Source organism: Piliocolobus tephrosceles, chromosome 5 (assembly GCF_002776525.5).
Source record: "Piliocolobus tephrosceles isolate RC106 chromosome 5, ASM277652v3, whole genome shotgun sequence".
NCBI classification, from domain to species: domain Eukaryota; kingdom Metazoa; phylum Chordata; class Mammalia; order Primates; family Cercopithecidae; genus Piliocolobus; species Piliocolobus tephrosceles.
The window spans coordinates 83,899,702-83,915,126 of NC_045438.1; positions in this window are offsets into that span (position 1 = coordinate 83,899,702).

A 15,425-nucleotide genomic window follows, 5' to 3' on the forward strand; every position below is an offset into this window, starting at 1 on the left:
GTCAGGTGGGATGAGAGACTGATAAAAGAAATAAGACACAGAGACAAAGTATAGAGAAAGAACAGTGGGCCCAGGAGACTGGCGCTCAGCATACGGAGGACCTGCACTGGCACAGGACTCTGAGTTCCCTCATTATTTATTGATTATCATTTTCACTATCTCAGCAAGAGGAATGTGGTAGGAGAGCAGGGTGATAGTGGGGAGAAGGTCAGCAAGAAAACATGTAAGCAAAGGAGTCTGTGTCACAAATAAGTTCAGGGGAACGTACTATGCCTGGATGTGCATGTAGGCCAGATTTATGTTTCTCTCCACTCAAACATCTCAGTGGAGTAAAGAATAACAAAGTAGCATTGCTGCCAACATGTCTCGCCTCCCATCACAGGTTGGTTTTTCTCCTATCTCAGAACTGAACAAATGTACAATCGGGTTTTATACCGAGACATTCAGGTCCCGGGGCAGGAGAGTGTGGCCTTCCTCTATGTCAACTGCAAGAGGCTTTCCTCTTTTATTAATCCTCCTCAGCACAGACCCTTCACGGGTGTCAGGCTGGGGGACCATCCGGTCTTTCCCATCCCACAAGGCCATATTTCAGACTATCACATGAGGAGAAACCCTGGACAATACCCGGCTTTCCAGGGCAGAGGTCCCTGCGGCTTTCCGCAGTGTACTGTGCCCCTGGTTTATCGAGACTGGAGAATGGCAATGACTTTTACCAAGCATACTGCCTGTAAACAGTTTGTTAACAAAGCACATCCTGCACAGCCCTAGATCCCTTAAACCTTGATTCCATACAACACATGTTTTTGTGAGCTCAAGGTTGGGGCAAAATTACAGATTAACAGTCTCTCAGGGGAAAGCAATTGTTCAGCAATTTAGCAATATGAATGAATCTTTAGTGATACTGCTGAGTAAGAAAAGCAAGACAGAAAAGAGTACATACTGTTTGATCCCATTTATAAGAAGTACAAGAACAAATGAAAATGATTATATGGTGAAAAACTGCAAACAGTGGTTGCCGCTGGTGAGGTGGGCAGGGATTGACTGAAAGGGGTCATGAGAAAGCTTTTCGGATGGACATAAATACTTTGTAATTAGTGATGATTGCATGTGTACATTTGTCAAAACTCATCAATGTACACTACACACAAAATCTGCGCATTTTATTTGTGAGAACATTTCTAAGAAGGTCACCATTAATCCCTGCCTCTTGGTATTCAAACTCTCTCACATTCAACTGTTGGTCTGCGAGACCCTGAGGATACAGCAGAAGTGGTATATGTAACTTCTGACATTGGGTGATGGAAGATACCATGGCTTCTATGCTCTTCCTCTTTTAGATCACTTGCTCTGGGGAAGCCAGCGGCCATGTCTTGAAGACACTAAGGCAACCCTGTGCAGAGGAACTAAAATACCAAGTTCAACAACACATGAGTAGGAAAACTAAAAACCAGTGTAGGGAGCTTGGAAATGGCTAGTCCTGTCTTCAGATGACTGTAGCTTGGCTTACATCTTCACTGCAACTTCGTGGGAGATCCAGCACCAGAACCACTCAACCGAGCCACTCTCAGGTTCCTGATCCACAGGAACTTTGTGAGTTAAAAAATGTTTGTGTTTTTTAAGCTGCTAAAATTTGGGGTACTTTCTAATGCAGTAGTAGAAAATCGATGCCCTTTGTATATAAATATTCCTTAATTTAAAATAAAGCAAGTAACATAACATACAGTGTATTTTTCTGTTTCTTTAGAAAACATCTTGTACATCAAAATATTGATAACTGTTGTCCAGGTGGTAAGATTATGCGTGGTTTAACTTCTTTATGCTTCTGAGTATTTTTATTTCTCCTAAATAGTATTATACAAATGTTGTAACTTTTAAAATAAACGTTTAATAAAAGCAGAAAATGAAAATAACCCTTTTGTTTCCTGTGTTTGCACTTCTACAGATCGTGGGTTGCAAGAGGTCTTACATCCATACTCTTCCAGTGACTAAAGCAAATGCAGCCCCAGCTCTGGCATCCCGAATTTTTGTTTTATTTTTTCATTAGTACATGAGACTGTACTTTCATCTTCTTTTTAAAAGGTCTCTTGCTATCCTTCAAGCAAAGCTATTTCCAAATCTGAAGAAGAGACCAAGAAATAGAAAAAGTAGCACCTTTTGCCTGCTTCCCTGTCTAATATTTGAAAGGGTGGTGAATATTGACGTTATGATTGCCTTTTCCTTTTTTTTCTATTGATACCAAAGCCATGAGTGTTCTCTTATTTTTCTTTCTCTTTTTAAAAAACAAAAATTACTAAACTCAGCTTTTAAATGGGTTTATAACTGTTGGGTCTTTGCTCCCATCCAAAAGTTTCTTCATTTCTAGTCACTCGAAAAATCTGACTCTATGTGGTGAGCCTGAGAAGATTTGGGTTCAGATGGGCTGAGAAGGATTTGGGTTGAGACCAAAAGCCAGTACCAGGGCTGAATAGTGTCAAAAACTGGGGCCAAAACCTATGGCAAGTGCAGAATCATGGGAGCTCCCAGATGTCCTGTGGTTCTCTTTGTTCCCGGGAGGCTCTGTAGCACCATTTGAACTTCTTGTTCTATAGAATCATCCCCGGCTTTTGCAGTATTCTCAGAAACAGCAGGAAAAACCGCCACGCAGCTTGAACTTAGGGTGCACACTGTGATGCTCACATAGAGCTGGGAACACACTCTTGGCACGCTACACACACCTTTTAGTGGATGCAGCCGTGATCCACCAAGTGCCGATGACGACAGGCACCCAGCTGTCATAGCTTACATTGCCAGGGCCTTGTAGGAAAGGTACGACACAGAAAACGTCAGTATCCAGGAAGTGATTACGTCCATTTTCTGTGACTCTGGGCCAGATTATGCAGTCTCTGTGTTCTTCATGACCTTTGCTGATTCTCCAGATTCTGGACTGGGGGCCTCATGGTCCTGTTGGTAGGTGATACTGGGGAAAGAAAGAAAGGAATGGTCACATTGTATAGGCTATCAGTTACTGGCCTGTTCAAAACTCTTTGGAGAATAAGGCTGAAATCATGGGATAAAATGAAATTTGTGGATATACAAATATAATTTGTCCTTTATGAGGGTACTCAGAAATCCATAGGGAAAATGTTGTATGGGAGTTGAGTATTGTCAGCGTTTAGGTAGGAGAGCCTTTATTAGGGTGATTGGATTTTCTTTTCTACCTTTTTTTGGTGGTATAACATACATAACATAAAATTTACCATCTTAACCGTTTTAACGGCACTGTTCTTGGGCAGTCAGTACGTTTACATTGTTGTGCAGCCATCACCAGCATCCACCTCCAGAATTCTTTTTATCTCACAAAGTTGAAACTACATACCCATTAAACAGCTGTCCATTATCTCCTCTCCTCCTCCCTGGAAACCAACATTCTACTTTCTGTCTCTACGAATTTGACTACTGTAGGGACTTCATGTAAGGGAATTGTACAGTATTTGTCTTTTTGTGACTGGCTTATTTCATTTACCAAAATGCCTTCAAGGTTCATCCAAGTTATAGCATGTGTCAGAATTTTCTTCCTTTATAAGGCTGAATAATATTTCATTGGATATCTCCATCACATTTTATTTATCTATTCACTCGTTGAAGGAATCTTGGATTGCCTCTCCTTTTGGCTATGAACATGGGTATATCTTTTCTACTATTTTATCATAAGTCAAAAATCGGGCTGGTAATTTTACACATTTTTTTTTCTAATTTACTTTTGGATCTTTTTGTTATTTTGAGGACCTAGGGTATGGTATGATAAGATAGAATTGACAATGGGAATGAATTAGAGGCAAGGAGCATATAAAGTCAGTAGAGCCACCATACATTGCTAAACTTGAGTTCAAGTCCTGGACTACTATAGATAAGAAAATTACTTATCAATGATCTTTTAATAATTCCTAAAAGAAAAAAACCTCCCTTGAATGAAATCCAAATGTGGTTTGTACTGAGTTCTCATTAGAAAATAACATTTAAACAAAAAAGTGACATTAATATTAAAAGAGCACTTTTATAGAAACATTTAGAATTTTCTTATATGTAACAACTTTCTTTTTTTCTTAATTTTTTTTTTTTTTTTTTTTGAGATGGAGTCTCACTCTTGTTGCCAGGCTGGAGTACAGTGGCATGATCTCAGCTCACTGCAACCTCCACCTCTCGCATTCAAGTGATTATCCTGCCTAAGTCTCCCAAGTAGCTGGGATTACAGGTATGGGCCACCACGCCTAGCTAATTATTGTATTTTTAGTAGAGATGTGGTTTCACCATTTTGGCTAGGCTGGTCTTGAACTCTTGACCTAAAGCAATCCACCCACCTGGCCTCCCAGAGCATTGGAATTACAGGCGTGAGCCACTGCATCTGGCCAATAACTTTCTATAAGTCTGGAAATATTAATTACATATTGTCAACTTGAAATTTGTCAAAATCACTGACATATTTGGAAGTGGTCATTCAAGCAGGTATGTGTAGCGATGGCCAAGAGGAATCTCTTGGTTCTTTAGGGTTATTTTGCATACTAATATAAATGTTGGTACACCAAACAATTCCACAAAAATTATAACATATAAACTAATATTTATATTGGCTGTGCTACTCAGCATGGTGGCCACTAGCCACATGTGACTAATGAGACTTGACAAGTGGGTATTCTGAACAGAGATGTGCTCTATGTGTAAAATACACCTTGGATTTTGAAAACTTGGTTCAAAAAATAAAAATAAAAAAGAAGGTGAAATAACTCAATAATGCTTCATATTGGTTACATGGTGAAATGGTAACAGTTTGGATTTGCAGAAGTTCCCCCTTATCTGTGGGGGATACAGGTTTCAAGACCCCCAGTGGATGCCTGAAACTGAGAATAGTGCTGAACCCAACTGCCACCAATCAAGACATGTTTCTGTTCATCTTCCACCCACAAATCTGATACCTTTTCCATCTTGACAACACTTATTACATACTGTGGCTGTAACTTGCAGTTTGAGGTGCAACAGGAAGACTAGTAAGCATGAATTTCTTTTTCCTTCCACACAATTTCAGAGATTTGTTCTTACTGTAGATCTCAACGATTTTGGCATATGATTTTTTCTTTCTTCATTCAGTTGAAAAGTTTTACATTTTTACTTAAAGGAAGCACTTAACTGCTTCTCTTTGGCATATCTGAATCGCCAGCATTATTCCTCTTGCACTTTGGGGCCATTAGTAAGTAAAATAAGAGTTGCTTGAACACAAGCACTGTGACACCGCGACAGTGGATCTGATAAGGGCAGGGAGTGTCTACAGCTCCCTCGGATGACTCATGTCTCGGGTGGGATGGAGCTGGACAAGGTGAGACTTTATCAGGCTACTGACTGTCACACAACTTAAAATTTGTAAATTGTTACATTTATGGAATTTTCCATTTAATATTTTCAGACCATGATTGACTGCAGGCAACTGAAACCGTGAAAAGCAAAATCACAGATTAGGGAGGGACTACTACACTGGGTTAAATTAAATATAACGTTAAAATTAATTTTAATTTTCTTACTTTAAAAATGTGATCACTAGAAAATTTAAAACAACATATGTGGCTTACATTATATTTCTAATACACAATGCTACCCTAAAGATTAGTTTATATGTTACAATTTTTGGGGAATTGTTTGGTGTACCAACATTTATATTAGTATGCAAAATAACCTTGAAGAACTGCATTTAATTTATAATTTTACTTGAATAATCATATTTAGATCATGAGTCTTTAAAAATAAAATCCCTAATTGGGAGTTTTAAAGAAATATCATTTGAGGATAAATATTAACTTGGCCAACTAAAGTTGATTTTAACTCCCAAATTATGTATGTCGGTGATAAATTATCTTAGATACACACATAAAAAGAATTTGAAGAAGATAAAAACAATTATAAGGGAAAAAATTAGGTACCTTAGAAATCTTGCTCTCACATTAACCTCAGTTGAAAGTAAGTGTCTATTCCTATCATGAATATGTACTTCACTGGCTATGGGCGAAATGCAGCAATTGAGAAATTATTGTCTCTAAACTATGGCAATAAACTTTAAAAAATCTGACTGTAAAAACTTTTATAATACAATTAAAATAATACTTACTTTTTTTGGATACAATTTAAGATTTACTTCTGTTTACAAAAGCTCATTCGACAGTGGCAAATTAGGTTCCTAGGGCTGCCAAGTAGGTTACCACGAACGTGGTGACTTAAAAGAATAGAAATGGATTCTCTTACAGTTCTGGAGGCCAGAAGTCCAAAATCAGGGTGTTGGCACAGTTGGTTCCTTCTGGAGACTCCGAGGGAGATTCCTTTACTATGACACTTCTTTTCTGGCTTCTGGGGGCTGTCGTGTGGCTTGTAACTGCAGAACTCCAATATCTGCCTCTATCTTCATGTGGCATGGCCTTTATCCCGGCGTGTCTTTATGCCTCAAATCTTCCTCTCTTTTTTCTTATAAAGACTTCAGTCGTTGGCTTTGAGGCCCATTGCAAATCCAGGATGTTCTCATCTGGAGATCCTTAATCTAATTACCTATACAAAGACCCTATTTCCGAATATGGTCACATGTTCAGGTACAGGGAATTAGGATTTGTACATTTCTATTTGAGGGACATGACTGAACCCATTACAAGTGGTATTTAGCTTTAGTCATATATTAATGTTAACATTTACTCACTCATGATTGGGTTAGTGACTGTATTCAGAGCTCCAAGAGCTGTAAGAAGAAGGGGATTTATGGCCAATTTATGAAGACATCTTGAGACAGGAGAACACGAACCAGCTACTTGTGCTGCTGCTGTGGCATCTGCTGGTGCTGACCACCAAAGTGCACATCCTCTTAGTCTGGAGAAAAGAGGACCCCAGCTGGCGGGAAACATGCCCGTTCCCTTTTATGCCATCAGCGTGATCTGCACCTTGCCTGGAGTGGTGAGAATTGGAGACCCGGAACCCCCTCTCAGACAAGATATCTCACTTTTCTCCCTGGCTCAGTCTTAAGAAATACCAGAAAGCATTAAAATGTGCTTGAGTTTTCATGTATTCTCTACAAGTCTGTAAAGATACACTCTTACAGAGAGAATCTGCTTTTACTCCTAAAGTTGAGTTAAAGAGTTCTTGAGAGGTAGGTAGTCAATGTGGAAGCAGGAAATTCTTGACCCCAGGAGTGATGAGGTGAAAATGGTCCTTGAGGGAGTTTTATTTGGTGATTTGTGTAGCAGAAATCAGAGGGAGCAGATGGAAGGTAAAGATGCCAGTTAGGGAGCTAATACCACAATCTAGGCTCGAGAGCACAAGCTCCAATATTGGGATGGGGTGGTCTTGAGAAGGTAAATTCAGGGAACAGAAACACTGCACAGTGTGAAGTTGAGGGAAGAGTGAAAAACAGGCCCACATCTATATCCTGGAGAGTGGCGGAGGTGCTGACAAGACAAGGAAGCCTGCAATGATTGAGTTGTCTTCATTTTCGTTCTTTGTTGGAGGTTCATTTGTTTTCCACTTATTTAGGCTTCTCGTGGGCCCTTTAGCCTGTTAGTGCCTTGTCTCACACTAATCACAAGTGACTGCTATTGCCAAAATGTGACATACCCAATTTAGGATTCTGCCTGTTAGTTCCCTCCAGCTCTGCTGGATCACTTCCTCGAACTTTTCTTTCTCTTTTTGCTTATTAGTGTGTCATTTTACAGAGTGTTTCTCAAACTGCAGAGTTCCATGACAGTCTTCAGACCCTGCAAAGATCCATCTTATGTGTAAGGTTGATTTCTGTGTGTGTATGTTTAATTGGTTGCTAAACTGCAGTGTTATAGTGGTCCAGAAATGCATTTCAGGATGGGTGGCATGTTTTGCAGTCTGAATAAAAATGGTTCACTAAATCTAAATTTAAGATACTGTCCTGTGTCTCTATTAGGTAGGAGAAATGAGTCAGATAAATTGCAATTAACATTATTCAACTAGTCATGGGGCTTTGTTTTTAAGACCAAATGCAGTGATATCAGATTCAATATATATCTTTGTTGAGGTACTAGTAGTATTTCCTTTTCATGTTATTATGAGAATTCCATGAGCATGAGTATTCTAGAAGATCTTACTAAAATGGGATGGGGGGAGATGCATAGAGAATGAATGCTCAACTCACATGTGCGTAAGTGCCAGTGGCTTATAGCCACAAAGTTGAGTGCACCCACTTCTGTTAGCATATCAAAGGTATAGGAATCCCAGTTACTGAGTATGGAAAGCACAACAGCCTCAGGTTGCTTTCAGAGATTCTGCCCAAGGGGTGACTTGTGAGAGTGTTGGCCTCCACAAGCTGTGAGGTGTATCAATAGGAGCAGAGGCAGAGAGGAGACTACGATGGCCAGCAATGAAGAGGCATTGCCTTTAGTCAGAGGGCTGTGGTTTGAAGAACCAAGAGAGGAGTCTTTGCAGAATCCATAGAAGTGCTGATGAGAGAGCATTGACTGTGAAGACCTGCCAGGCCTGAAGAACACAATACCATCCTCAGGCAGTGCCAATCAAACAGGGACTGTTCTATTCTCTCTTCCCTTATTTCCTCCATACTCTCCCCCAACCTCCATCTTCATCACTGAGGCTGATGGAGGAAGACATCAAGTTTAACAAACCTGGAGAAGAGGAATAACTCCAAGAAGGAGCATTATCTTTAGATGAAAATTGAAGTATGGATTAATATATTGAACTGGACACTTTTAAATGCATGTGTGTGAATATGTGTTTTGCTTTTAACTTTTTATTTTAAATTAATTATAGACTCACAGAAAGGTGCAAAAAATACATAGAGTCTCTTGTATCCTTCAAGCAGCACCCCTAAATTGTGATGTCTTTTATAGCTATAGTACAATACATGTGAGAAACTAGGAAATTGGCATTGGTATAATAGTTTTAACTAGACTACAGACCTTATTCAGTTTTTCACTGGTTTTTGTGTGCACTTGTGTGTGGTGTTTAGTTCCATGCAATTTGATATCAAGTATAAATTTGTGTAATCCTACCACAATCAAATACAGAACTATTCTAACACTGCAAAGAACTCCTGTATGCTTATAGTCATGTCCGATCCTAATCTCATCCTTGTCTTCCAAAAATCACTAATCTGTTTTCCATATCTATAGTTGTGTCATTTCAGGATGACATATAAGTGGAATCACATATTGTAGTGTGTTGCTTTATGAATTGCCTTTTTTTCACTAAGTAAAATACACTTATCCTTCCAAATGGTTGGATATATCAATAGTTTGTTCTTTTTTATTGCTGGATAGTATTCCATTGTGTGGTTTTTCCAGACTTTGTTTAACCATTTACTTACTTTGTTTCTTTGCAGAAACAAAATGCCTGAGAGTTGCTGGGTGGTATGAAAAGTGCATTAGTATTTTGTCTTATAAGAAAATAGCAAGCTTTTCCAGAGTGACTGTACTATTTTGTAGTTCCATCAGCAATGTATGAGAGATACAGTTTCTCTGCATCCTTGTCAGCATCTTGTGTAATCACTATTTTTTTAGTTCAGCTATTCTAATGGGTGCACAGGTGTTATATTGTTGTAGTTTTACTTTGCATTTCTCTCATGGGTAATGATGGTAAACTTTTTGTGTGTGTTTATTTGTGCATCTTCTTTTTGGTGAAATATCTGTTCATGTCTTTAGCTCATCCTCTTATTAGAGTTTTTGTTTTTTTATTGTTGAGTTTTGAAATATCTTTATATATTTCAAATAAAAATTTTTTGTTAAATGTGTAGTTTGTAAATATTTTCTCCCAGTCTGTAACATGTCTTTTCACTCTCTGATAAAAGATATTTCACAGAACAAAAAAAATTTAATTTTGATGAAGTCCAATTTATCAATTTTTTTCTCATAAGCTATGTTTTTGGCTTCAGGTTTAACACTCTTCATCTAGCTCTAGACTTAGAAGATTTTCCTTTTGGATTAGACATTTAAATATTTACTTAGCACAAAAGATAGTAGCAAAGGAAGAGCAGAGGGACAAAACCAACATAAGACAAATGGAAACTAGATAGCGAAGTTGTCTATCTAATCCAGTGATATCAATAATTACATAAATGTGGATGAAATAAACGCCCTATTCAAAAGGCAGAGATTGTCTGTCTGAACCAAAGAAAACAAGACTCAATAATATGTTGTTTATGAGAGACATGCCTTTGAACCAAAGACAGAAAAAGTTTGGAGGTAAAAGTATGGAAAAGACATATTGAAGTAACTATGAAAGAGCTGGAGTGGTTACAATAATATCAAACAAACTTTAAGACAAGAAATATTACTAAAAATATTTCATAATCATAAAAGGATCAATACAGTAAGGGGATATAACAATTTAAAATGTGTATGTATTTTACAACTGAGCCTCAAAATAAACATGAAGCAAATATTGACAGACTTGAAAGGATAAATAGGTAATTTAACAATAATAGCAGGAATTTCAAAACTTTCAATAAATGATAGGACAATTGGACCAAAAAAACGCGGGTACGTGAGACTTCCATAGGACTATCAACCTACATACTCTAAATGATATTTATAGAACACTTGATCCAAAGAATTAAAATACAGATTTTTGTCAAGTGCACATACAACATTCTCTAGGTTAGACAATATGCTAATCTAGGAAAGAATTAAATTGGAGATTCACCATACAAAGATTTCTGGCAAAAACCCAATCTATGTAGAAATTAACACACTTCTGAACAGCCTATGGGTCAAAGAATACATCAAAAGGGAGAGTAAAAAGATATTTTGAATTGGATGAAACAAAAACACAATATATAAAAGCATATGTAAAAATCTAAGGTAGTACTGAGCAGAAAATTTGTAACTTTAAAAACCTCTCAGAAAAGAAGAAAGCTATCAAAAGTCAATAATCTAAGCTTCTACCTTAAAAAGCTAGAAAAAGAACAAAGTAAATTAACAGCAAGTATAAGGAAGCAAATAATGACTGAAAATTATTGAAATACAAAACAAAACTAAACAAAAATAATAAAGACAACCAATGAAAGCAAAAGTTGACTCTTTCAAAAGATAGACAAAATTGATAAACCCTTACCTAGAATGACAGAGAAAATAAGAGGAAAGATACAAATTACCAAAATAAGGAATAAGAGAGGGGACAGAATTATTGGTACTATAGAAATTAAAATGATTAAAGGAGAATATCATTAGCTATTTTATGCCAATAAATTAGACAACTTAGATGAAACAGACAAGTTCCTAGAAAGATACAAATTACCAAAACCGACCCAAGAAGTAGAAAATCTAATTGACCTATGATAAGTCAAGAAACTGAGTTAGTGATTAAAAATCTTCCCACAGTGAAAGCTACAAAATATTGCTGAGATGAATTTAAAAAGAGATGGAGAGACATTTTATGGTTGCGGTTGAAAGACTCATGGTTAAGGTGGAAGTTGTCTTCATATTGATATACAGAACCAACACATTCCCTTTCAAAATACCAGCAGGCTTTCATTATAGAAATTGACAATCTGATTGTAATTTTGTTTGTTGGTTTAATGTGTCAACTTTGCTGGCCTACAGTCCCCAGCTATTCAATCAAACACTAATTTAGGTGTTGCTATGAAGGAAATTTGCAGGTGTACATAGTATTAATGAATAATTAACTTTAAGAGAGATTATGGTGGATAATCTTGATGGGCTTGATTCAGTCAGCTAGAAGACTTTACAACTGGGTCTGAGGCTTTCCTAAAAAAAATAAGAAAATTTTACTTTGGACAGTAGCATTAGCTCATGCCTATGAGTTCTAGCCTGACCTTCTGGACTGCCTGCCTGTGGGTTTTAGTCTTACTTAAAAAGCCCCTACTATTGCATAGGCCAATTTCTTATAATAAATCTCTTAATATATATATTTCCTACTGGTTCTGCTTCTCTGGTTGTACTCTGATTGGCAGATGATCCAATAATTTATATGGAAATGAAAATGATCTACATAAAACAAAACAATTTTAGAACAGAACAAACTTGGATGACTTATTCAATTTCAAAACTTATATAAAGCTATAGTAATCATGAAAGTTTAGTATTGACATAAGGATATATAAATAGATCAATGAGACAGAAATGAGAGTCCAAAAACTAACCCACCAATTGACTAAGGTCAACTGATAATGAAAATATATGTCCACACAAAGATTTGTAGGTGAAAATTCATAGCATCATTATTCATAACAACCAAAAATGGCAACAACCTAAATGCACATTGATTGGCAAATGGGTGAACAAAACCATGCCATACTTATAGAATAGAATGCCATTCAGCTATAAAACGAAAGAAACACAGATACATGCTACAGCATGGATGAATCTCAAAAGCATTGTGGTAAGTGAAACAAGCCAGACACAGAGATGACAAATTGTATGATTCTGCTTATATGAAGTGTCCACAAAAGGTAAATTTATAGCGACAGAATGTAGATCAGTGGTTGTTCCTGGGTCTGGGGAGGGAGCAGGGATTCATCGTAAATGGGCTTGAAGTAATTTTGGTTGGGGAGTCGTGGAAATGTTCTAAAACTGGGTTGTTATGATGGTTGTACGACTCACTAAATACTACCATCATTAAATTGTGCATCTACAATGGATTTCCTTACCATATGTAAATTATACTTAAAAAAAATGAACAGAAAAATTACGGAGCTTGTCCCAGTTGTCATCAAAGAAAAAAAAGAGGAAAACTTCCTACAGAGCAAATTTGAAGCAACAGCAGAAGACAAAAATAAAGTCACTTTGGGGCACAAGCCCAGCATTTTTCACACACAAGTTATAGAGGTCAATATGGCTCTAGCTAGCTAGTGTGACCATCTCTAAGAATGCCATCTTTTTTCACGACATAAATGCATTTTCTCTTAATGCCATGAGAATATATGAAGATACATGAAAATTTCGATTCAGCAATAGTTACTTTATCTTGCAATATAATTTTACAGTTTTTATTTTAATGAGCCATAAACTATTTCTACAAGATTCCAGTGTAATGGAAAAGCAATGGGAAGAATTACAAGCCGGAAGACAACTATAGAAATCCATGGCTTTGCAGCCTTCATTTAGTTCCTGCATTAGCCAATTGACTTTACTTGGGAGAAAAACCACTTCAAGGTCAAACTCAATCTCTGACTCTGGCCAGTCACCTAAAAAATGGGAGCTTTAGCCCTCAATGGGCTTAACAAAACAATGTGGATGGCTCAGAGTACTTATCTCCAGGGTAGAAAAGGGAGCAATAATTAACAATTCATAGGAACTATAAAAATCAGAGAAATAAAGGTGGGAAGATCCAAGGCACAAAGTCACACTATTTACCAATGACAAATAATATATTTAATTAATAAATGGGAGAGAGTTTGCTTAGAGGCAAGAGTATCAGTCACATTTGGTTTTACTTTCAAGCAGTACCAGTTTGAAAGGGTAGAATCTAGGTTAAATGTTTGGACAGCAAACTAGAGTTTCTGCAAAAACAGGCTCTCTCCTTTCCCCAATGAAGGGACTCTGATTTGTATCCACCTTTTAATATTTGGAGGCACTTTGCAAACTGTAGTTTTAAATTACTGTATGTACCATCTGTCTTTGTTAAATATCCAAAGGCATTTGGCCATCACCCTACATTTGTTTCTGTCTTTGGACCCAGGGTTTCTGAGGCAAGTCATGTTTTAAGGGATGTGCTCAGACACTTCTCTACTTCGCAGATCTCTCAGGCACACCAAAACCTCATCCCAGTCCAGGCAATAGTGTTGTGCTGCCCCTTGAAGAAAACCCATGCTAGATTGCTGGGAGCTTTTTGGATTCGGGGTCCTGCCTATTGTGATCTCTATGGAAATGGAATGAAGCAGCCTGCATTTCATAGACTTTAAGCAAGCCTACAGATATTAGATACTGTATTCCGGAAGCAGAAAGATTTTCTCATTCCAAATTGTACAGAGAAAATTTGGCTCTGTCTGATACTGAGATTATTGTCTTCAGTGGAGTGTAAAAAGTCCCAGATTCAGATTTTCAAACTCTTCTTTTGAAATGGTGCAGATGAAACTTGCTTATCATTGTACTTACTGAATTTCATATAGGACTGTTGTGTTTGTCAACGGGTGGCCAAAAGCCACAGCTGACTTCTCAGTTATCAGAGTCATCCAGCCTGATGCGCTGCCGTTCCCCTCTGCCCCACACATATTATCACTGTCCAGCCAGAGTGGGGCCCCACAGGCCCTCCGCAGCCCTGTTACTCAGGTTAAGCTGGTACCGGTAGCATGAAATTTGCCTCAGCTAGACAATGCTCCCCTTCTTCTGTCCAACCTGCTATTATATTACCCTGACAATGTCTTTTAACAGCATCCTTCCTACAAAGGCAGGTATAGATCACAAATATTTCAGACAGCTAAGAAACTTATCTGAGGATGGGTTTGAGCGGAGGTGGTGTTATTATGGATGGCATTTCCAGTCATTGGACATAAACTCTGTGATGCATCAACTCCAGTGCCTGCTTTACAGGCCAGCTGCAGAAATTCAATTGCTTCTAAGGTCAGTTGCTGGGGCAGATACTCCAAGAGAATGTAGTCTCGTTTTCCAGCTTTCATTAGAGACAATTAGATGACTATGTTAAAATCTCACCAGCTAAGAGAACTTAATCAGAAAGACCCAGATTTTTAAAAAAGGGATAAAAGAGATAAAAATTCCTTTAATTTAACTTCTAAAATATGAAATACAGCTCTTGTCCCCATTCTTCACTTTCTAAAAGGTGATGTTCCTAATTTTGTTATTTTAAAAAGAATCTGTGATTTTAATTTTGATGCCCTCATTTACTCAATAGTTATTTAAGACAGAGTTTTTTAAAAAACGTTCAGGTTGTTTGAGATTTTTGCTTAAGCCTTTGTTACTGGCTGTAGACATAGTGCCGTGTCTGACTTTCTGAGCATGTGGGTCACAGAGTGTCTGCTTTTTGAATTCAAAAGTTGTAACCACATTTTGGAAATGAGGAATAGACAATTAAAAAGAAAGTATAAAATAATCATTGTATATTTCAAAATTATGAAGAGTAGATTTTAAATGTTTTCATCACAAAACAATAAGCACATGAGGCAATGTATTTGTTAATTAGCTTGATTTAATCATTTCACAGTGGAAATATAGATCAAAAGGCACCCTGTATCCCATAAATATATAATATATACGATTATTATTTTTCAATTAAAAATAAAATTTAAGAAAGAAAGTGTATTATTTGTAGAGAACAAATGCTATATATCTGTTAATTCAGGACTGGAATTTAAATTATTTAAAGCTTCATGTCCTTATTTATGTCTACTTAGCCTGTCAGAGATTGAGAATACTGTATTACAGCTTCCACTGTAATTGCCTCTGACATTATTCTTTTGTAAAAGGATTTAT